This window comes from Salminus brasiliensis, chromosome 20, assembly GCF_030463535.1.
Source record: "Salminus brasiliensis chromosome 20, fSalBra1.hap2, whole genome shotgun sequence".
In the NCBI taxonomy this organism is placed as follows: Eukaryota; Metazoa; Chordata; class Actinopteri; order Characiformes; family Bryconidae; genus Salminus; species Salminus brasiliensis.
In genome coordinates, this window is record NC_132897.1 from 25,484,219 (window position 1) to 25,509,606 (window position 25,388).

At 41.1% G+C, this 25,388-nt stretch overlaps 1 pseudogene; it reads left to right on the forward strand.

The window, feature by feature from the left end:
* Positions 1 to 13,129: 13,129 nt before the first annotated feature.
* Positions 13,130 to 25,388, forward strand: part of LOC140542392 (uncharacterized) — a 160,915-nt pseudogene continuing 148,656 nt past the window's right edge.

The following is a 25,388-nucleotide window of genomic DNA, read 5'->3' on the forward strand; positions in this document are numbered from 1 at the left end:
AATAATTTAAAGTAAATTATTTCTAAATTTAAGATTAGCACTATTGAAATAAATGTAATATATAGCACTGCTGAGATAAATTTATGATTAGCACTGCTGAGATGCATTTAATTTTAACACTGCTGAGGTAAATGTATGATTAGCACTGCTGAGGTAAATGTAAGATTAGCACTGCTGAGATAAATTTAAGATTAGCACTGCTGAGGTAAATGTAAGATTAGCACTGCAGAGATCATTTTATTATTAACACTGCTGAGGTAAATGTAAGATTAACACTGCTGAGGTAAATTTAACATTAACATTGCTGAGATAAATTTAAGATTAATCCTGCTGAGGTAAATTTAAGATTAACACTGCTGAGTGGAGGGTGGAAAAGGGGTAAATTTAAGATTAGCACTGCTGAGATTTATTTAATATTAACACTGCTTAAATAAATGTCATATTAACATTGCTGAGATAAAATTAAGATTAGCTCTGCTGAGGTGAATTTCTGATTAGCACTGCTGAGGTGAATTTAATATTAACACTGCTTAAATAAATGTAAGATTAATACCGCTAAGGTACATTTAAGATGGTGAGATGCATTTAATATTAACATTGCTGTGATAAATTTATGATTAGCACTGCTGAGAAAGTTATGATCACTGCTCAGATAAATTTAATATTAACACTGCTGAGATTAATTTATGATTAGCACTGCTAAGGTAAACTTATGATTAGCACTGCTGAGGTAAATTTATGATCACTGCTGAGATGAATTTAATATTAACACTGCTGAGATAAATTTCTGATTAGCACTGCTGAGATGAATTTATTTTTATTAACACTATTGAGATAAAATTATGATTAGCATTGCTGAGAAAATTAATAATTAAATTAATATTAACATGGCTGAGAAATTTCAGATAAATTTAGGATTAGCACTGCTGAGGTAAATTTCTGATCAACACTGCTGAGATAAATATAAGATTAGCGCTGCTGAGAAAGTTATGATCACTGCTCAGATGAATTTAATATTAACACTGATTAGATTAATTTCAGATTAGCACTGCTGGGATAAATTTAATATGAACACTGCTGAGATAATTTAATATTTAGCACTATTGAGAAATTTAACATTAACACTGCTGAGATAAATGCATGATTAGCACTTCTGAGAAATGTAATAATACTGCTGAGACAAATTTATTATTAACACTGCTGAGATCAATTTCTCAGCAGTGCTAATCCTACATTTCTCTCAGCAGTTCAAATAATAAATGTATCTCAATAGTGCTAATCATAATCCTAAAGGTATCTCAGCAGTGTTAATATTAAATTGATCTCAGCAGTGCTAATCCTAAATTTCTCAGCAGTGCTAATCCTAAATTTCTCAGCAGTGTTAATAATAAATTTCTCATCAGTTCAAATAATAAACGTATCTCAATAGTGCTAATCATAATCATAAATTTAGGATTAGCACTATTGAGATAAATTTATTATTTGAACTGCTGAGATTAATGTAAAATCAACACTGCTGAGATTAATGTAAGATTATTAACACTGCTGAGATTAATGTAAGATTATTAACACTGCTGGGTCAGGACTGGTTAGGACAATGACGAGTGAACACTCGCGGTGCGATGCAAGACTTTATTAAACCAAACAGGGGAAACAAGAATGCAGCAATAACAAGAAAGAATGAATAAACCAAACAAACGAGACAAACTAACATGAGCTAAACCTGAAAGCCACCTGAGGCTGGTTGGGAGTCAGGGTGTCAGGCGAGATAGTGAGATGTGTATATAATATAAAAGTCCTGGACCTTGAAGCCTGTGGACCTGACAAAGCACTGCTGAGATATATTTAATATTAATACTGCTGAGATATATTTAATATTAACACTGCTGAGATAAATGTAATATTAACACTGCTGAGATAAATTTAATATTAATATTGCTGAGATATATTTAATATTAACACTGCTGAGATAAAATTAATATTAACACTACTGAGATATATTTAATATTAACACTGCTGAGATAAATGTAATATTAACACTGCTGAGATAAATGTAATATTAACACTGCTGAGATAATTTTAATATTAACACTGCTGAGATAAACGTAAGATTAAAGTCATTTTTCTGGAACGATCTTCTCCAGGAGGTCTATGAACTGATTAGCTTCCAGCAGATGGAGATGAAGCTCCAGCAAGCGGAACTGAATTTCCGGTCTGAAGCAGACAGGACTTATTTAGTGAAGGTAAAGGGAGCAGGGGTAGACAGTGGGTGTAGAAGTTCTGATTTACAGCTCTGTAGTTTTTAAAGCGGGTTTTTTTCTGCTTCACTGTTTAATCATCTCATTTTAGCTCCACTTTTTAGCTCTTCACCTCTCTCCTTCTCTTGAGTTTGTGTGAATTATTGTTTATTATTGTAAGTCCATTGTTAATCCTCCTCCTTCTACTAATAATAACAATAATAATAAAAGTGGAAATAAATAAGTATGAATTGCAGTTTGAAATCTAGAGGTGAAACATTAAGATGAAATATAATATAATATTTTTAATATAATAAAGTGCTGCTACTACTTTTTTGCTATAATTTTTACAGGGATAAGGACAGATATTTGAAAGAGATTTACATTGTAAACAGGTCTGTATGTGTTATGATCTATATTTATAATATATTTTATTTGAGATTTCAGAATCTTAAATTTTGGAGCATCACTGTAAAGATTTGATTGCATTTATCAACAAGGGCATTGGTGCGGTCAGAATATTGGATGATCATCACCCAACCTCATCCCCAACTGAAAGATTAAAGTTTCCCCAGCTCATCCCAGAAGTAATGGGCACCGTTTACCATTCACTGGCCACTGAATGTTATTAGTTGCACTTGTTTCTGAACCCATTTTCCATGTTTTCAACTCACACTAATCGTACAGGATACTTTACATAATAAAGTATGCAGAGAAACAGGAGGACTACAATCTGTAATTCTAGAACTACAAAGTTCTCCTACAGTGGGGAAAAAAAGTATTTAGTCAGTCACCAATTGTGCAAGTTCTCCCACTTAAAAAAATGAGAGAGGCCTGTAATTGACATCATAGGTAGACCTCAACTATGAGAGACAAAATGAGAAAAAAAATTCTGAAAATCACATCACATAAAGAATTTATTAGACCCAGGGAATTGAAGTACACTGAGATGCTGGAGCTGTCGTCTCGCAGCTTACACGCGATCACTCAGGTTTGTTGACGGTGGAGCAGATGGGTGCTCCCGTGTCCGTGTTACCTTCTGGCTCTCTCCTTTTAATTAGGCTGTAATAGTCAGACCTGCTGGAGTCGTCAGACACAATCTGATACTGACCAACATTCTCTGCTCTCCGAATTAACCCTCTCTCTTTACCCTCTCCGAGTAAATGGCCACCCGGCCCGACCTGCTGGAAGATTGCCCGTTAAGGTCCCCTCTACCTTCGTCAAACCAGCTGCCACCTACCGGTCCAACCAGCAGGCCCCCGACCCACCACCACCCATAGCAGACCAGCAGCTCACACGCCTACCACTGCTACCTGTTTAGCGACCATGTTAAAAACATTTTTAACTATCTGTTGTATCTGGTTTGGAAATTTTATTATTAATGTTTAAATAGTTCTGGCCAGAGGAGGATGGGTCCCCCTTGTGAGTCTTGGTTCCTCCCAAGGTTTCTTCCTCCAGCTCTGAGGGAGTTTTTCCTTGCCACTGTCACCGTTGGCTTGCTCATTGGGGGTCTTTGATTCGTTATTTCTTCTTTGTCTCTCTTTTATTAATCACTATTTATGTAAAGCTGCTTTGTGACGACAACAGTTGTAAAAAGCGCAATACAAATAAATCTGACTTGACTCTTCTGCATTTTCTCTTTCATTAGTCCAACCAAGCCCGATTTTCCTCTACACATTGCAGGTGCGGCGTCTATGGTTAATCCAACCAATTTTTGCCAGGGCAATGCATTTTTACTTAAGGACTTCTCCACCGCATCAAAAATGTCCCATACTGTTGTGGTCCCATGCATGGCAGCTATATCCAACAGCTCTTCAGTGACAGAGAGGTCCGACTTCACGCCTCTAATGAAAATGGATAGCTGCGCTGTATCCGTGCTGTCTGTGCTTTCATCAAGCGCTAATGAAAAGGTGATGTACTTGCACGTCTCTGCGGCCAGCTGTGTTGCCAGGTTTCCTGCAAGTTTCCTAATTCTCTGGTCGGGACACAGCTGCTCACAGACCTTCAGCATACACTGCTTCAAAAATGCAAATGAAAAAGACTTAGATGCGCGAGCGATTTCTTCAGCTACAATAAAGCCAGCTTTCACAGCTGCGTTGTTTTGGGCCGTAGCTCTTGTGAACATATTCTGCTGCGATCGCAGTTTGCCTTTTAATTCTTGTACAATTTGTTGCTTTTCTTGAAGGCTAACTAAGACATACCGGTTTTTTCTCCTTGAAGCACAAACATGTATTCGCCTTCCCATCTCTCTTGAAACTGTCTTCCATCTGCATCAATTTTTCTTTTCCTGGACATTTTGGGATCAATATTTGTAGCTATTTCTTAATTCCACTTGTTGAAAAAAATCACATCAAAAAGGATACACTGTAATCTAGTGGTGGAATGCTGTCACTTGGCGGGCAACAGAGGAAAACAATTATAGGACTTCAGTGGTTAAAAATGTTTGAATGTTGTTTTCTGGTCTTTCAGGCAGGAATAATCTTTAATTAGCAGAAGAAATTGTTACATAAATGAATATGATGTATTGTGTCGAGAATGATGCACAATCAGGATTGTGGTGTGAATCTGAAGTGCTGCTTCAAAAATGGCACTTCCAAGTTTTTGCTTTCCCTTTTTGGCGAAATTGATACACGGATTGGACCATGTATCAAAAGGGCCGATGGTAGCAACAGCGAACAAACACTGGTTGGCGCCAGGTTTTTCAACATTTGCAGAAAAGTTTTGCAAATCCTGAGTCATTTGTATGAACATAACATAGGGAAAATGACACGACAGCTCAATCGGCATATCCTACTCCAAATTTTTCCAATTGAACACATTATGATTGACTTCATTGAGCTAACACCATGCCAAAATTACTGGTATTGTCTGATAATCATTGACATGTTCAGCAAATGTCCAGAGTGCTTTCCATGTAGAAAACAAGACACACTCGCAGTAGCAAAATGCTTGCTTAGGGAAGTAATTACTAGAGTACTTCCTTTGGAGTTCCAGTAAAAATTTCATCAGACAATGGCAAGCACTTTTAGAACAAACTGATCCAACATCTTTCTGGTGCTTTGAAAATTGATTTGAAAACACATTGCGCTTATCATCCGCAGTCGGCTGGTGCATGGGAACGTCTAAACCAGACCATCAAATAATTCAAACCGCCAAACAGGACTGAGCCCAATGGAAGTATTCTGTGGTTTTCCTAACCTTTCTCTTTACAGGCCAGTTGAATGCTCTCTACAGCAGGTCAATGATAACATGATTGATTATATGAGTGCACTGTGCAAAACTCTTCAGTCTATTCATTCACAGGTGAAAGAGGTGTTGCCAGTGAGTGCTGAGGGTCCTCTACACTCTGTGAAAGTCGGTGACGGGGTGGTAGTGAAAGCCTATCGAAGGAAGGCTCATGGATCCACTGCTCACATTGCAAGAGAGAGACTGTTCCAGACAGCTTTGTGTCTAAAACTGAAGATCCAGGTGATCAGGTGACGTGCTAGTAACCTCTCCCTGTTATGCCCAACGTCTCCTATGTAGTGCAAAACTCCACTAGGCAGAAGACGGTTGTTTCCATGCCATGGAAACCAACGCTGGCCCGGAGTAGTGGCCCAGAAGCAGATGCTTGTCGACAAGTTTGCTGTTGTTTCCACTGTTTTCCGTCTAGTGTGTTAAAATTTTCTTTAGGGAAACAGACAGGACTTTGACCTTTGTGTTACACTTGTTCTTACTTATACTTCGTGCTCTCCTATCTTTATGAACAATTGTATTAGATTTTATGACATGTAGAGGTAATTGGAATCGTGGACATAGATCTAAATTCAGATCAACTAATTCTGAACAGTTAGAATCTTTGTTTGACATTTTATGTTTAAAGGGAGGAAATGTGGTTTTGAGATCATAGTAGTACATAGTCAGATGATTATTATCTCTCACATATACCATATGTATTTCATTTCATCATCATTCTCTTAGTAAATTATATCCAGGCTAACATACTACTAGACTTACGCACTTAATCAAAACTTTCGGGTGGACTTTTACTGCTCCATATGAAGGAGACCACAAATCAGTTACTCCCCTTCAGCCGGAGTGGAACAAACTAGCTACTCCTCCGATCCCAAGTGTAGACCTTATCTGTTTTCTCTATGCTGGCCACAGTGAGTTATTGTTCAAGTGACCTCGAAGTTGCATACCAACTCGTTTGGGTATCTCCAGGTGTGAGGGGCTTCTAAAAAACATATTTGAGCTTCCTTCCTCTTCATTAATTATGCACGTATGTTAACGCCCTTTTGTTTATTCATATCACAGTTAGGTGTAACCAATGCGCTTCAATAACTTCTTTGTCTTCTGTGAATCAGTGGAAAGTGACAACACCCCTTTGGGAAGATATATATGACCTTTTGTAACTTGGTCAACCTTCAGAGATCTCGGAGTATTTGCCAGGAGCTTCTCCCCGGCCGAAAGCTTTTCAATAAATATATTACTTTGGAGAATTTATAGTGATTTCTGCTTATTTAAAAAATGTCCACCATGGCTTAGTGTCAGTTTTAGGTTCAGCTCAGGTTAGGCTTGATTAAAAGTTAGGCCTGACATCAGTTTTAGGTTCAGCTGAGGTTTAGGCTGGATTTAAAGTTAGGCTTGACATCAGTTTTAGGTTCAGTGCAGGTTAGGCTTGATTTAAAGTTAGGCTTAGTGTCAGTTTTAGGTTCAGCTGAGGTTTAGAGTTGATTTAAAGTTAGGCTTAGTGTCAGTTTTAGGTTCAGCTGAGGTTTAGAGTTGATTTAAAGTTAGGCTTAGTGTCAGTTTTAGATTCAGCTGAGGTTTAGGCTATTTTAAGCAGACCTTTGTAAGAAGATAAAGTAATGGGAGGTAAAATACTGGACAGATCAGGTGGTTGTAGAAGAAGACTTTATTGTAGTTCCAGACGACTCAGTTGACCATCTTCCCTCTAGAGGGCAGCAGCATCTTTTTGATTATATTTTCAATAACTTAGTCTCCAATACTAATCTGACAAACTGTTGGAGGACAAGAAACCCCAATGCCAGACAGTACACCTGGTTTAATGCTTATAATAATGCTTAGTGTTCAAGGCTACACTACTGGTTAATCTCTCACAATAAGATAAGATAAGATAGTCCTTTATTAGTCCCGCAGTGGGGAAATTCACAGTGTGACAGCAGAAAGGGATAGCAAGACACTCAGTTACAAAAATTTAGATAAATAATTTACACTATATACACAATATAAATAAGAATTAAAAAGCAATAAACAATATTATTTACAGCAAAAGACTCTTAATTGCACATGGGGGGGGGGGGGTATTGCACATAGTATCCCCTGAACATGAACATGTGTGTGTAGTTAAGTGTGTGTGTATGTGGTCCGCTGGGAGCAGTGCTGGTTGTGCAGTCTGACGGCAGCAGGAAGGAAGGACCTGCGATACCGCTCCTTCACACACTTGGGGTGAAGCAGCCTGTCGCTAAAGGAGCTGCCCAGTGATGCCAGAGTCTCATGCATGGGGTGGGAGCTGTTCTCCAGCATGGATGCCAGCTTGGTTGTCATCCTCCTGTCTCCCACCACCTGCACTGGGTCTAAGAAGCACCCCAGGACAGAGTCGGCCCTCTTTATGAGTTTGTCCAGTCTCTTCTTATCTGCCGTCGAGATGCTACTGCCCCAGCAGACCACTCCATAGAAGATGGCAGATGCCACCACTGTGTCGAAGAACGTCCTCAGGAGCGCTCCCTGCACTCCAAAGGACCTCAATCTCCTCAGCAGGTAGAGTCTGCTCTGGCCTTTCTTGTAGAGTGCAGCAGTGTTGACTGACCAGTCCAGTTTGTTGTTCAGATGAACACCCAGGTATTTATAAGAGTCCACACTCTCGATGTTCATACCCTGGATGTTCACTGATGGAGGGGGGTGTCTGCACCTGCGGAAATCCACCACCAGTTCTTAGGTCTTTCCAGCGTTATTCTGCAGATGGTTCTGCAGACACCAGTCCACAAAGTCCTGAATAAGTTCTCTGTACTCGCTGTCCTCCTTATTGGATATGAGGCCGACGATCGCTGAGTCATCAGAGAACTTCTGGAGGTGACAGATCGGTGAGCTGTACATGAAGTCAGCAGTGTACAGGGTGAAGAGGAACGGTGCCAAGACCGTTCCTTGAGGGGCTCCTGTGCTGCTGACCACCAAGTCAGAGACACAGTCCCGTGCCCTCACATACTGTGGTCGGTTGGTGAGGTAGTCCAGTATCCAGTTTGACAGGTGACTGTCCACTCCACAATGTCCCAACTTGTCCTTTAGAAGCCCTGGCTGTATGGTGTTAAAAGCACTGGAGAAATCGAAGAAGGTGATCCTCACAGTGCTGCCGGGCTTCTCCAGGTGAGAAAGAGCTCTGTGTAGAAGATAGATAGATGATATGACGAAAAGTATTTAAAGTTGTGAAATTTCAGCATCTCCTTTAACTGATCACTGTTCAGTTCCCTTCTTCCTCTCTTTGAACAAATGTAAATCACCTTTGAATTCAATTAGGAAATTTAATAGTAACCTTTTGCTTAATTGAAGATATTTCACTACTGGAAATTTCACCTTTGAACAAATGGGAGTGGTTTAAATGCAATGTTGGAGCAGCAGCAATTAGGACAGTATGCTTCTAAACAGATGAGGGTCCAACACTCACAACAGACACACACAGATTCGTTCAGCATTGATTAGGAAGTGAATATGGGTTGAATGCAGTGTATTAAGCTTAGCCTGTAGCTCAGCTAGTCTGTGCTGCAGCATGACTGAGGAGACAGAGGCTGCTTCTCTTTAGTGAACTGCATCTCTTCATTTCATTTAGACGGGCTGGAGCACGGTCGAAGAGAAGAACCAGGCTGAACCAGCAGACGGAGTCCAGCCTGTTTCTCTGTGCAGCTGGACACAACGCAGAGTCGTGGACGGGTATCCCGGATGTAAAGAGGACCGGCTACATTTATACACTGATCCATTAATAAAGACTTTTATCTTAGATTTTGTCTGAATAACTTAATACTTTTGTCTCAGTCCCTCTGATGCCTACTTTCCAGAATGTGTGAAAGTGTGTAAAAAAGAAAGAAGAGAGAGACATTTTTAGGTCAAATAAAGTTAATTTTATTATTTTTTTCGGTGGTTAATAAGAATGAGAATTATATCAGTTCAGTGGTATATTAATTTAATTTTGAAAATATCAAATTGACATTTGCGTTGTATGAAAGGTGTAGTTGTATTAAACGACAGAAACAGTCATTGTAGGAGATTAAACTAGACGCTAGGTGGCAGCATGGAGTCAGGAGTCAAATGCTTCAACAGCACTGAGCTGTGTTAATACTCTGAAAAGCTTCTCAGTGAGCATCTCTGTACCAAAGCTGCTCAAGTACTTCAAGTACATCGCTGCACTAATGGCGCCCCCTGTGGAGAGTCTTAAGCTCGCGGGAGCCATTACAGCACAGTGTGTAATAAAAACTGAATCCAAATTTCTATAGAATTTCATTTTTAAAGCATAAAGGAAAATGATGTCACTCTCCAGTGTAAATTAGACCTTCCAGCAGTAAATATTCACTCAGCTTCTAGTTAAAGAAATATTTGAAGGAAACAGTGGCGTAGGGTTCAGTTAAACTGCTCACACCACCCAACCTAACCCCTCATATGAGTCGTGTTTTATGTTAAATTAAATATAGGAAATGTTACACAAGGAACGACAACAAATATTTACCATGTCACCCTGAATGTCACGAGAAGCGCCGGGAAGCGAGTCTTTATACAAGGAAGCTGTTACTGACATATAATGATCGCTAGATGCCGATTCTTCCACGCATCATTCAGTTGGGTGTAGAGACTCTCGATATGCCCGGTGAGTTTAAACTGTTCACTGGATGTTCAAAAATAAAATTGTTATAATTAAAAATATATTAAATAATCATATACATAAGAATAATCAGTGTAATTACAAATTACAAAAGTATTTTTAAGTATTAAATAATTGTTTACCGTTGTCTGCAGAATATTGGTTCTGAAAGATGCCAATGCCCCCTACTGTTACCATAAAGCTATAACTGTCAAGCCCTCGTTATCGTGCCCTCCCCCGGGCCGCTGCCCACAGGCCCAAATAGGGACTTCCTGATCGTGTCTGTTTATTTGTGTTGATTTATTGTTCATGTGTTTCACCTGGGACTGGGAGTAAGGAGAAAGGAGTGTAGTTCCCTTTGCCGTGAATTGACTCGACTGGAATCCCTGTGACGCTCTGGGATTCATCACGCGTTACTGGCGTGTTCAGCTCAGCTCTAGTTTTGCGGTCCATGTTTAGGAGAGATTCTCCGTCTGACTCGGAGGCAAGCGAGGTACATTCGCTTCCTGCTCAGGTTCCAAGGCGACCTACATTTTAGGCAGTACTCTGCAGGTTCAGGTTAGGTCTGCCCTGCTTTCTAGTCTGGCAGCTGGCTCTCCAGCTACCCCTGTGTGTTTACGATACCATAGTCTGTTTCGAGAGGCAAGCGTGTTACATTCGCTTCCTGCTCAGGTTCCAAGGCGACCTACGTTTTAGTACTCTGCAGGTTCAGGTTAGGTCGGCCTTGCTCGCTGGTCTAGCGGCTAGTTCCCCAGCTACCTTCGTTTGTACACAGAGTTCAGCTCTGTCCTTAGTTTTGTATCTCCCCTCTCTGCCCAAGCGAGGCTTGTGGCTTTGTGTTTATCTCCCCTTTAGTTCTCCCCTCGTTTCACTCTCCCTGCTCCTCCCAGTCCCGGGTTTGTTTTGTTCGCCATCTGATTTGTGGTGTTTTGGTTCTGTTCATGGTTTTGCCCATGTTGCTGCACTTTGCTGTTCATATCTCTTTGTTTTGTATTTGGTTAATAAAGTACCATGCTTTGATTTCCATCTCTGCGAGTGTTCATCCCTTCAGGTCTGGCCGTACACGCCATGATAATAACATTAACAGGTGAACGTCATTCTTTTTTGAGGTTAATTTATTTAGATTTTCATTTGTTGTATTTAATAATCATTTAAGAAAGAGGAGAGAGGTCTGTAATTTTCATCATAGGTACACTTCAACTATAATCCAGGAAATGACATTGTAGGATTTGTAAAGAATTTATTTGTAAATTTTGGTGGAAAATAAGTATTTGGTCAATAACAAAAGTTCAACTCAAAACTTTGTAACATAACCTTTGTTGGCAATGACAGGTCAAACGTTTCCTGTCTTCACCAGGTTTGCACACACTGTAGCTGGTATATTAAGCATGATTAAAAAACCACATGTATCCAGGATGTACTTGGATTACCTGGATGTCATGCAAGCTAGCAGACCAAGAAGCATTCTGGTCAATAAGACAAACAGATCTTCCATTAACTTCTGTTATTAGACTGTACTATTACACTGCATAGTGTTAGAAGGGTGAGCTGAACTGTATTGATTACTTAAGTGCTGATTTAACACTGGGAACTTTACTGTGCATGTAGTCTTTATAAGTCAGAAGTCAGAGGTTTCTTAATAACAAAAACTAACTGGCACCATTAATGATCAGAGACTAATCACATTCCTTCAACAGACGCCCTGGAGAGCCCAAAGCTCACCCTAAACACCTCAAACTCGTCTCACCTGGGGAAGCAGTCCAGTACAGCTGTGACCACTGTAACATCTTATACAAATCAGACAGGAGCAACTCCATCAGCATCACTGTGGGTAAGAGAACAGAGAATGACTTTATAATAAGCTCATCTGACTGCAGTAGTAGTAGCAGCATTCTGTAATCATATGTGAGCAGCACGGATTGCTACTGGCTGTCTAAAAACGTCCATAAAAAAAGTGTGCCACTACCGGATTCACACCCAGCCAGTTTTGTGCTTAGCATGTGCTGCTCTGTTTAGAGAACAGGTATGGACTATAAGAAGTTATAAGAACCAATGAAAATTAAAGATAAGATAATCCTTTATTAGGATTATCTTATCTTTAATTTTCATTGGTTCTTATAAGAGAACAGAGAATGACTTTATAATAAGCTCATCTGACTGCAGTAGTAGTAGCAGCATTCTGTAATCATATGTGAGCAGCACGGATTGCTACTGGCTGTCTAAAAACGTCCATAAAAAAAGTGTGCCACTACCGGATTCACACCCAGCCAGTTTTGTGCTTAGCATGTGCTGCTCTGTTTAGAGAACAGGTATGGACTATAAGAAGTTATAAGAACCAATGAAAATTAAAGAGAATATTATATTATACTAATTAGTGCTAAATCAAGAATTCTGTGATTTACACTATATGGACAAAAGTATTTGGACACCTGCTCATTCATTGTTTCTTCAAAATGAAGGATATAAAAAAAGTATTTATCCTGCTTTTGTTGGAGTAACTGTCTCTACTGTTCAGGGAAGAAGGCTTTCTACTAGAGTTTGGAGGAGCATTGCTGTGAGGATTTTATTGCATTCAGTGACAAGAGCGTTAGTGAGGTCAGGATGTTGGATGATCACCACCCCACCACCTCATCCCCAACTCCCCAACTCATCCCATCTAAAACTATTAGATGGAGCACCACCATAATTCAGCTCAATGCTGGGTGGTTTTATACCCCTCTAACCCACGCCTGACATCAGGCATGGCGCAAGCAGGTTCATGTTTACTATCTGCTCCATAAAAAGTGTCCTATTCTAATGGCAGTACTTTTCTACAAGCACTAGACAAGCTGCGTGCTGTTTGCACATCTGTGTCAGAAATAGGTGCACCTTAAAGATGCTGAATTCAGTCCATTATCTATTTTTAGTAGAGCAACTTAACTGATTGGTATCTGTCTGGCTGTCATCAGCTCACAAACAGTAGCTGCCTTCCCCACAGAGAACTGCTGTATGTGTGAACAGCCACTGTGGGTGAGCTGCTGCAATCACAATGTGGCCTGTGTGAATGTTGTACCAGTTTACAGCTACTGATACCAGTTCCTCTTCTTTTCCAGTGAATTTGCTGCAGCCCAACATCTCCTTCAGTGCTTCACCAGTGTTTCACTGGTGGCTTGAAGGGCCTGAAGTGACCAGGAGCTACAGCTCCATCATCTGCTCCGTTCAACCGCAGTATCCAGGAGGCTCCTTCCACCTGGAGTTCAGTGGTGAATCCAGCATCACCAAAACTCAGTCAGCTGTTAACCACTCAACCACCTTCTCCTTCCCTGAGGCTGATTATGTCCACCAGGGAAACTACAGTTGTGTTTAGGAAGTAACTGTGTCTTCACACTCTTTTAGATTCTCCAACACGGAACTCTTGGCCGTCACTGTGAAAGTTACAGTAATAAGATGAGCTCATCGTTTTTCTGGACTAGTTCTCCTGAAGTGTAAATGTTCTGACAGTTTTGGTTCCCATCATCAGTTTTTCAGCAGCAGCAGCAGGACTGTTACTCGTATCAGTGCCGATCATTGTTTTCCTCAAAGGGAGAAATAAGCAAAAACTGCAGAAAGCTGAGAAGACGTATCGTAGACACTGTGAGTACTTTCTGTTCAGAGGACAGTTTACTGAGGTACACTGAAACTCACAGAAGGTAAACAGAGAGTAGATACACATGTCCAAATGTTTGTGGACACCTGCTCATTCATTTCTTCTGAAATCAAGGGTATTAAAAAGTATCTTATTTTCTTCTCTGCAGAACGAACATGGATGTGAGGATTTCCACCCCACCTCATCCCAAACTCCCCAACTCATCCCAAAACTAATGGATGAAGCATCATCCATTATATTTTGAAGACATTTTATAAAATCTATAAGAAATCCCAAAAAGAAACATTCTTCTTGCAGACTACTTTGTTGAGTTGTTGTGGATCTCTATATTTAGAAGAAACAATGAGCATGAGCAGGTGTCCCAATACTTTTGTACCTAGTTACATAGTGTACCTAGGTACTGTGTAGAATGCCTTTTGGTAAAAATGTACTGATATTAAAAAAAAAATTATTTAACCAGGCAAGGAACCATGTAAAATTCAGTAGTTCTTTGATGTGTCATGGTTTTATAAAGAGGCCTTTAAGAACCCCCTTGTTTAAAGTGTAGAGAAATGTGCTGCTGTAAAAGATGGTTAACCACTAAAAAGATGTATTTATTTATTTATTAATTTATCTATCCACACAATTCTTCAGGTGCCAGAGCCCCGGCGGGAAATGAGGAGACTGAGGGGGAGGAGGAGGATGATTATGAAAAAGCAGAAATCGCTCTTCAACAAAGAGAGGACTCTAATCTGGTGCACCCTGTTACACTTAGTAGTCTAATGCCTCTCTGGTTCGTCAGACTGGAATCTGATTGCTTAGTGGGATGGAATCTGCTAATTCACTTATTTCCCAGTAAAGGGAGGGGATTTGGTTCTACTGGGAGGGACTTTGGATGTACTGAGAGGAGTTAAGGTGGTACTGGGAGGAGTTACGCTTGTACTGGTGGTGATTTTGTTTGTACTCGCAAGACTTTTAGTTGTACTGGGAAGAGTTCTGGTTGTACTGGAAGGAATTCTGGTTGCCCTGGGAGGAGTTTGGGTTGTACTGGGAGGAGTTGGGGTTGTATTGAACCAGGTGTAAGAGAATTAAAGAACTCTGGAATTAGAGAAGGGTGGAATTCTGGTGGCTTTTGCTTTGTGGGAGAAGACCAGACCCTCCTCTGAAAAGTGAAGCTAGGACTGAGAGATGTGGCAGAGTTAAGTTTTAACTGTATTGTGACTCAGTTATTCTGTAGGGGGAAAAAACAGGATCAGGATCACCTGTTTGAGGAAGAAGATGGAGGATGAAGATGATAATGATGAAAGTGGAGAAACAGTTCTTCCAGAGAAAGAAGATTCGGTGACTCTGATGATGACTACATCAATGTAGATGCTGATGTGGAAAAACCAGCGTTGGAAAATCAGCAGCAGGTGAATGTTTATGTAAACTGTGTAGAACATCATAGTCATTTCAGTCAGTACTGGTTATAATATTGGAAATTGACTTATTTTCCCATCTTTCAGGTTCCTGCCCACTTTGTAGTTCACATAACATTGACATTTTGTGGCTAAAATTGTGTCGTAAACCAGTTTTTTATTTGTGTGTTCTGATATGATCATCCTGTAGATGCCAAACACACACACACACGACTGCCCATGTGGAGATTGAATCCTCTGAGTTCTCATAATAGTCTTCATCATCCATCTCAGAGTTCTCTGATGAGGACTACATTAATGTAAACTAGATAGTGGTGATGACGTACTCTGACCAGAAAAGTCAGGAGGTCTTCATACACATTCAGCCACTAAGCTCAGAGGAGCAGACGCTGTTATGCTCTCCACAGCTGTACAGAGTGATTCTCTGAGTCACTGTAGCCTTTCTGTCAGCTCCAACCAGTCTGACCATCCTCTGTTGACCCTCTCCTAGTAACAACGTGTTTCCGTCTGCTGAACTGGATGTGTTTTCTTTATTAAATCTCTGACTGTCTCAATTCCAGAAGAGGTGAGGAAAGCTTCTTCAAGCACCTGCTGAAACACTTTCTAGTGACAGATGTGAGTAACTGGGGCAGCGTCACTGCTCACACATTCAGACAGGAGGGACAGTGTGGAGGAGGCCGGCTGTGGTTTTCCTTCTGGGCTTTGCATGTGCTGCTATGTTGTTGATGCTCGGTGTAAAACATTAAGGAAAGGCCACACAAATACAAATCAGCTGGCCCTCCTGTTGGCTACCTGGAGAACTAGGGGCATGTCTGCAAGTGATTGCTGTGATTGTCTAAGTTCATCAACAGTCAAAATCAGTTCAGTTTCAAGTAATGAATAAAGGACATCATTATTATTACTGTTGTTGTTCATTTATAATTAACAATAATGGCAATATAAATATATTCAAATATTTAAAACTGTAAACATAACCGTTATTATTAATAGTAAAATAAATGATATAAATGAATTGTGTAAATACAGTGTAATACCTGTAACTGTCAGGCCCTCGGCACGCGCTCAGCAGCCGGCTTCCCTCATTAAGCGGATCAAGGTCAGCTGGGACTGGAGCTTAAGCCGTCGCTTTGTTTTCTCTCGTTGTCGTGAATCAGCTCTGTTACAGCCTCTGTAGCACTGCGCTCTACGCTCTGCTCAAAGAGGAAGCGGACTGATCCTGTCGTTGCCTGTTTGGTCTTATGTCTGTTATCCTTGTTGCTCTGTCTGCTCTGCTGATCTAAGCCCTGATGCCTCCCTGTTTCACTGAAGTCTTTCTTCTCTGTTTTTCCTTCATTATTTTGGTTTGTTGGTTTTTCTGCTTCCAGGTTTCTGTTCATTGTTTTTTTCAACACCTCGCTTGTGTTCTTTCTCCTGGCCCGAGCTCCGTCTAGTGTTCTGCTTTTGTTTGATATGTTTCTCATTTTCCTGAATACTGCTCAGCTTCCTCCCAGTCCCAGCTGTGTTACTGTGTCCAGTTTGAGTTGTGAGGTTTTGATTTTGTTTCTGGTTCTGTGCATTAGATTGCTGTTCCCCCGGTTGTGCTTTGCTTTGTTGTGTCTGTTTACTTTTGCCCAGGTTACATTAAAGTCCTGCATCGTCCATCCCTGCAAGTGTTTCCTTGTGTTCACTGCCACGTCTGACCAGGTATGACAGTAACTAATAAATTATTTATTATCATTATTATTATTATTATTATAATTGAAAACAACTGTATCATGAAAACATCACATCTGTAATACATAAAGGAAATTATTATTGTGGTTGTCATTATTTATTAACAATAATAACAATGGTAATATTTACATATTTAATGTGCTAAAATGCCTTAAGATGAGACGATTAGCCTCGTTAATAAGTGAGGAAATGATCGTTGGCTTCTTCTTCTCAGTCTATGACTGGAGCTGCTGCTGCAGATATGATATCTGACCTGTAGGTGGCGCTACTGTGTCGCTTTTCATCCTGAATCAGTGTAATCTCTGTGAAACTGGACTGAATTGTCTACTTATGTCTCTTTACCCTGAACTGTCTCCGTTTTGTTGTGCTAATAACCACAGTCTGAGGAGGCCTGGAAAAAATGACCTTAACGTGGTTTCAGACTGACCTAAAGTGACCTTTACCTTTAAGTTCCATAATGAGTGTAAACAGTCCTTATTTCCCAACATGAACCCAGACCCAGATTCATTTTAGAAACTATGAACTGAAACTCCATGGCAGCATTTGAAAACCATTAATATGCAACATTATGGGCTGTTTAATTTAGACGTCTAATAGACTGTAGCGTCTAAACGATTAACTCTGGCATATATTAAATATAACAGCAGTTTATTAGTTCTTATCTCCTGCTCTCCGGGACCCTCACCTCACTTGGCCTTGGAGAGGCAATCTCCCCGCACCCTCCCACAAGCCTTTGCAAGGTCTAGGCCACAGAGACCAGCTACAGTTTGTTTCTTTAGTTCCAGTGCATTTAAACATTCAGTTCAAGTGAGGATTCTACAGATTTATCAATTCTTCTGTTTACAGACCGTCACTCTCCCTTTTCATGATGGTCATGAACTGAACTACATCCAGTTTTTTCACATATTTTTTTATTTTAAGATACGATTCTTCTCATCCCACCTACCACCTGGGAGTCCATGTTCAAGTATTTTCCAAGTATCGGTCGATAGATGCTCTAAATTCAGTTCAGGATGAGAAGATTACAGAGAGGACGTAATGTACACGAGATAAGGGGTAAAGATAAATTTACCATAACAGTGAAAGTAAATGTGTGTTCCCCTTTTACTCGCATACTGAATTTACATATATGGTCACCTGAAGTAATTCATAATTAATATACTGGCCTTTGGCCCGAGTAAGCTCTTCCTGTCGTGAGTATTCAATCAGAAACCTCTAATCAGCATTAGTGAACAGTTCAGTTGTTTTTTGTATTGACTTTTACTGTTTTGACTTCTACATAGCCTGGTATACATAGAGACTAAATCTATAACCACTAGACCACTATAATAACACACAAAGTAAAGTAACAGCAAATGTTACATGTATTATGATTATTATTATTAGTAAAAAATAAGGGATTAAAGACTGCACACACTGCTTTCAGAATATAGAAGAGTATATATGATATACAAGCTGACAGCCCTAGTTTCTCTAAAGCAGGAAAGTACGAGCAGTTGGCGTCATCACTCGACTATATGTTCAAAGTGTCAACAAGTAATAAATGATAGGAAAAGGGAGTGGTATTGAAACATTGGCAAAAAACAAAATAGATAAAAGGGGAAAAGCCTTATAAAATCAATTCAAGTTTATTTATAAAACAACAAATGTCATCACAAAGCATTAAACAGAGATCTGGGTATAAATACCTAGAATAAAACCCAGGAATAAAAACAATAAATCAATACTGAATTAAAAGAGTATGGAAATGCGCCGTCAAGCCATAAAAGATGAAAACGTGAGTGAAATGTTGAAGTCCAGGCAGGTATACATGGTCATGCAGTGAGGTGAGGATGAATCAACACGAGGCTCTAGATCAGGACAGTGGGCTGTAGGATAGTCGAGAGCCAGGTCTGGTGGTACAAGGATGGAATAGCTGGAACTGGGCATCTCAATACATGGTAGAGGTAGAGAGAGAGAGAGAGAGAGAGAGAGAGAGAGAAGAAAGGAGGGGGGAAAACAAGGGGTTAGGAGATCCAATGGGTAGGGTGGGAGTCAGATCACGGCAAGCTTAAAACATCAACAACAACAAAAAAAAAACAAACAAAAAAAAAAAACAGTAAAGGTTTCAAGCACATCTTAGATAAAACAAGGCCTTGATTCACAGGGAAAGTCCTAACTACATAAACATACTCAAAGGATTGGATACAATAAAAATGTCCTTCCCTAAACTCAGGCCTCTTTTGCCACAGGACTTACTGTACAAATGACACGGGTAGAATTGATCAAGGTCATAACAGTAGAGACAGAATTGTGGCCAAAATACATTTGCAAAGAAACAGACATATCTACCACTCCGAGAAAAAGGACTTGAATGAACAGGATAATACAGCAGTCTCGAGCACAAGCACTGCAATCCATATGATCAGCTCAGAGTCCATAAACATTTTCCATTTACCAAACATGGATTTCTATCATCCCGTAAGACTGGTGTCCTCACCACATGCGGTCATTTCCTAAAGTAGTGTTGGTAAGAGTCTCAAACGCGAGAACAGCTCAGCCAGTTTGGATGAAACACTTTGTTTTGAACACAGAAACTCACAAGAGACATCGGTATGATTGACTAACTAAACATTAGGTGGTGCATTGTCCTTGTGTGTGAAAAAGGATAGGAACCAGATTCCTGGGGGCCTGAAAGGAGGTCAAGGGTGCACAATGTTCTGGGCCATTTTCAAGAAGAAAATTAAGAAAGGGATTTAGGAGTATGAGTAGACTGGTGTACGACCTGTAAACGTAGATTAGAAAGACAATAATAATCAGAACCTGTAAATCAGATCAGGACAGAACAGTGTTAGTATGAAAACAGGCTACAGCAGCATGATTAGAATACCCCCAGAGTTGCTTCTTCTGAAGTGGGAAACTGAATCCTGCAAAAGAAATGTACGTTACTGGTTGTAGGTTTTAAGAAGTTCTCCAAGATGCTGTGGGGACAAACAATCAAGAGACTCATTTCAGAAGAAGTATTTTATAATCAACATGGAATTTAACTGGAATCCAGTGCAGGGACGAGAGAATAGACACATGTGGTCACAATTTCAAGCAGATGAACAGAAAAACAACCACAGAGCTGCAGATTTAAAGACAAACACAGTTGCAGACAGTCAGAGTTGGAACCAGAGTCTAAACAGAATGAACTGCAGATTTATAACCAGAGAGGTATAGATTGACAGACAGACAGACAGACAGACAGAGATGCAGAAGGACCGAAAGCCAAGGGACATACATACAGTCAAACAGAGTTGCAGATGCATAGTCGGAAAAACAGCCAGCCAGCCAGCCAGAACTGCACATTGAAAGAAAATTAGCCACTAAATTGCCACACAGTTGCAGATAGACACAACCAGCCAGAGATGCAGATAGTCAGACAGTTTCACATGGATACAGCGTTTCATATGGATAAACACAGCCAGAGTTGCTGCCAGAGCCTTAGCAGGATGAATTGCAGAGTTTTAGATGGAGACAGACAGAGATGCAGAACGGTAAGCAGCCAGCGAGCCAGCCAGAGTTGCACAAGGACAGCCAGTCGAGCCACAGAATCACACATGGAAAGAAAGCCAGCCAGCCACAAAGTTGCACATGGACATGCAAACGGCGCCACACACAGTTGCAGACAGACACAGTTTAAAATGGACAGCCACCCAGTCAACCAGTTGTAGATGGACAAACAGCCAGAGTTGCGGAGCGAAATACACACTGCCAAACAGTCAGAAACAGTCACACAGTCAGAAAGACAGCCATCCATTGAACTGCACATGGATAGACAGCCAGCCATCAGAGTTTAAACAGAACGCAACAAAATTGCAGATTCAGAGTGTTGATGGACATTCACACAGCCAAATATAGTTACAGACGCACAGTCAGAAAGACAGCCAGCCAGAGTTGCACATGGATAAACAGTCAAAGCAGCACACAACAACAGAGACGCAGACACATAGTCAGAAAGAAAGCCATCACTGCACCTGACAGCCAGCCAAACAAAGTTGCAGAGGGATTATCATACATTTGCAGACGGATAGGGAGTTTCACATGCATAGACAGCCAGTCAGAGTAGCTGCCAGAATCTAAACAGAATGAACTGCAGCTTTATAGACAGCCAGCGAGAGGTGTAGATGGACAAAGGAACATACAGTCAAACATGGTTGCAAATGCATAGTCAGAAAGACTGCCAGAGTTGCACATTGACAGACAGACACTGAATTGCAAACAAATGGCCAAGCAGACAGCCACACAGGTGTAAATGAAAAGGCAACCAGAGTTTTAAATGGAGAGACAGCTAGAGATGCTAAAGAACAGGCAGCCAACCAGAGATACACATGAATAGCCAGGCAGCAAGCGTTGCACATGGACATGCAGACAGCCATACAGTTGCAGATGGAGTGACAGCCAACCAGCCTGCCAGAGTTGCAGATCCTAAGGGAATGAGGGCGCTGGTGAGTGGGTCTTCTAGGAGCCACAGTTAACCTATAAGGGGGGGGGGGGGGGGGAGAAACACACCAATAGCATTAGGATAAAGCAATTAATTACATCTAGCTTAGCTTACCAGTTTACATCAACAAGGCCATGTAAACAAGACATGTAAATAATGTCGTATTGTCATTTTAGGATGTGATGACCACCCCTATAGCAAGCACTTGGTTCACTCCAGGCTAAGCAAAGAACGAGCGCCTTATGTAAAGAGTGTGCGACTTGTCTCTTTCATGTTCCGTTTTGACTTTGTCTATACTTTCCATTGACTTTTTTGCACGAATTCAATAAACATCACTGGATGTATTCAGCTGTGTACTTCTGGTAAAGCCACACTACCACAACACAGAGACAGCCAGCCAGAGCTGCAGATGGACAGACAGCAAGCTATCGTCTTGTAGACAGATAAAACAGAACAAGTTGCAGATGGACTGAAGAACAAATACAGAGCTACAGATTTATAGACAGACAGTTGCGGACTGAGAAGAGGGACATACATACAGTCAAACAGAGTTGCAGATGCATAGTCGGAAAAACAGCCAGCCAACCAGAACTGCACATTGAAAGAAAGTTAGCCACTGAATTGCCACACAGTTGCAGATGGATACAACCAGCCAGAGATGCAGATAGTCAGACAGTTTCATATGGATAGACACAGCCGGAGTTGCTGCCAGAGCCTTAGCAGGATGAATTGCAGAGTTTTAGATGGAGACAGACAGAGATGCAGAACGGTAAGCAGCCAGCGAGCCAGCCAGAGCTGCACACAGACAGCCAGTCCAGCCACAGAATCACATATGGAAAGAAAGCCAGCCAGCCAGCCACAAAGTTGCACATGGACATGCAAACAGCACCACACACAGTTTAAAATGGACAGCCACCCAGTCAACCTGTTGCAGTTGGATATACAGCCAGTCAGAGTTGTAGCCAGAGTCTAAACAGAACCAATTGCAGATTTATTAACAGCCAAAGAGTGTTGATGGACATTCACACAGCCAAATATAGTTACAGACGCACAGTCAGAAAGACAGCCAGCCAGAGTTGCACATGGATAAACAGTCAAAGCAGCACACAACAACAGAGACGCAGACACATAGTCAGAAAGAAAGCCATCACTGCACCTGACAGCCAGCCAAACAAAGTTGCAGAGGGATTATCATACATTTGCAGACGGATAGGGAGTTTCACATGCATAGACAGCCAGTCAGAGTAGCTGCCAGAATCTAAACAGAATGAACTGCAGCTTTATAGACAGCCAGCGAGAGGTGTAGATGGACAAAGGAACATACAGTCAAACATGGTTGCAAATGCATAGTCAGAAAGACTGCCAGAGTTGCACATTGACAGACAGACACTGAATTGCAAACAAATGGCCAAGCAGACAGCCACACAGGTGTAAATGAAAAGGCAACCAGAGAGTTGTAGATGGACAAACAGCCAGAGTTGTGAATCGAAATACACACTGCCAAACAGTGAGAAACCGTCACACAGTCAGAAAGACAGCTGCACATGAATAGACAGACAGAGCCTAGGCAAAACCAGTTTTAAAAACTGTGATGGAACTATGCTAAACAAGTCCTTTTCAGTAACTGAAGCAGGTCTGCTTTGGAGCTGGTGCACCATTTATTAACACAAAAAGCTGTGGTTAGAGAGTGATGTGCAGGCTAGATCATCTGTTACATGAATCAGATCTTTACGGTGAGTCGGTAGGGAGATTATATGCCTTATATGTAAAGAGAGCTACCTCAGATTAAAAGTTGGACTGACACACAGACACTGAAAGTTGCAGATGGATGGACAACCAGCCAGAGTTACAGATGGACAAAGAGATAAAGATATACAGACAGTCACACACTGTTGCAGATGGAATAGATAAAAAGACTTAGCTTTTTATCATAAATATGCTGCCACGACCAGACCTGTAAAGAAAACTGTAATAGTTAAAACCTGGGGGAGTGGATTCATTCAGGGCCATGTATTCATTAGACATGGTGAACTAAGGTGGTTATCCCTAATAAAGTCATTGATAATGTTTGGTTACAATGTGTGGGACCAACACAGGTTAGATACTGCAGGGTTTGTCAGAAATATGAGCTAGAGGCAATTTTTAACACAAGCAGAGCAATGGCAGAATTAATGATTGGAATAAAGTAAATCATGTAAATCACTGGCCCTACCCAGTCACACCAGTCAGGTAAGTCAGTCCTGGCATAGTACCTTCTTGATGTTCCCGGAGAGATCAACAAACCCCAGGGAGCACAGATGAAGCCTTTCTTTGCAGAAGGGGACCGGACGTCAAACCTGCAGCCAGTGGTGGAGCGTGAAGAGTTGGCTGAACGGCTTGCTCTCTCATCAGTAGATGGGCATAGGGCTAGAAATGACGATCCTGGCAGCGGTCTTCTTCCATATGTTGTCTGGGAGCCTGCAGTAGTGGTCCTCCAGGACACTGGCACCTTGGAGTTACCCTTTGTGACAGATATTAATTAGTGTTTTAGAAGAAGTCTCCAAAAACGAGAACACCACCCTGAGTAGTTGTCCTTCGCTGAAGACAAAGTGCCGAGGACATTTTACCGGTTTCCCTGGTCACGCTGACTCTCCCAGGGCCTCTCCACCGCCACCGTATTCCTTGAGTAAACACAGGGGTTAGTAAGTTAGTAAAGCAAAATAATATAAAGTAACACACTAGATAACACAAGGATTAAAACTGGCTAAGAAACAAGCCAATGCTAATATTAAAGAAAATGAAGAAATGCCTAGGAGTAACAAGCAACATGAGAGGTCTTGTGGACAAAATTGTGTGCTGCTCACTAGCACTTTGAGGGGGGTTAAATTGTCTGCAATCACTCCTTTATTTACATGTAAACCTATATGTAGACCATGGCTTTGTAGCTCATCCTCAGGTAAAAGAGAGAGTGAGAAGAGAACAATCCACTAAAAGTTATTTGGTTTACTACACCACAAACCCCCAAACCCAATCAAAAACCCTAACATTCAAACAAACACACAGTCATTACACCAATACACACTTTGACGCAGATGACAGCAAAGTACGACCTTCGGCTCCAGCAGATGGACGTTACAACAGCCTCCTTGAATGCTTTAATTAATTGTGAGATCTGTAAGAAGCAACCAGAGAGATTTAAGCGAAAATCAAACATGGTGAAAAGGTTTTCTGTAAAATGATTAAGTCATTGTATGCTCTCAAACAGTCTGGAAGGACCTAGGGGGTGCATTATTATCTAGATGAAAATGGCTTTACACAGAACCTAGATGAAACATTGAGTGACACTGATATTATTTTTTCTGCTTGTATCAAAAAGTAATATCGCACACACACACACCTGCCAACTGTCCAAATCACCAAGAATGAACGACGGACCCCAGGCTGCCTCTTCGATCCTTGAGTCTGTCTTTTTCGGAAAGGTGTCCAGAAGTGTGCGGCAGTGCTCCTTCAGGGCCTCGCTGAGTCAGGTGGAGAACAGTGGAGAAAGATGATGCTGAAGGTGTCACACTGCCGAAGCACCAATGGAAGCCTGTTCAGGACACAGGCACCTAGAAAACAGGAGACAGCGGCGTTACTCTTTGGGCCCAAAATGTAAGTGTTTCACAGTGGAATCTCCAACAATGAGAACACGACGACTCTCCCAGGCTGCCTCCGGCCTAGTCTTCCATCTGTGGAGTTTGGTCTGTCTCTACAACAGCAACTAGATCTGCGGTTCAAGCAGGACGAGCTCCATGAAGAGCGTCTGTTCCTCCGCGGTCGCCATGTTCCTCGAGTGTAAACACAAAGACAGAAATGCAAAAGTCAGTTAGTGAGAAAAAGTACTGTACAGTAACACAGGTAGCAGATAGCACAGGGATTACAAGATACATAAGACAAAGCCAATATTAAGGCTATAAAGTAGGGATAGTTGCTCGACTCAGAGCCCAATTACGTCACAAGCTTTCAAAGCAGGACCACATCGAAACAGCAATTTGGAGTCTTGCTCAAAATACTAGCTGGTCCTATAGATCCAGTGTGCAAAAGAGGGTTATAGATACACTCTGATTAGAGCTATCCAACTACT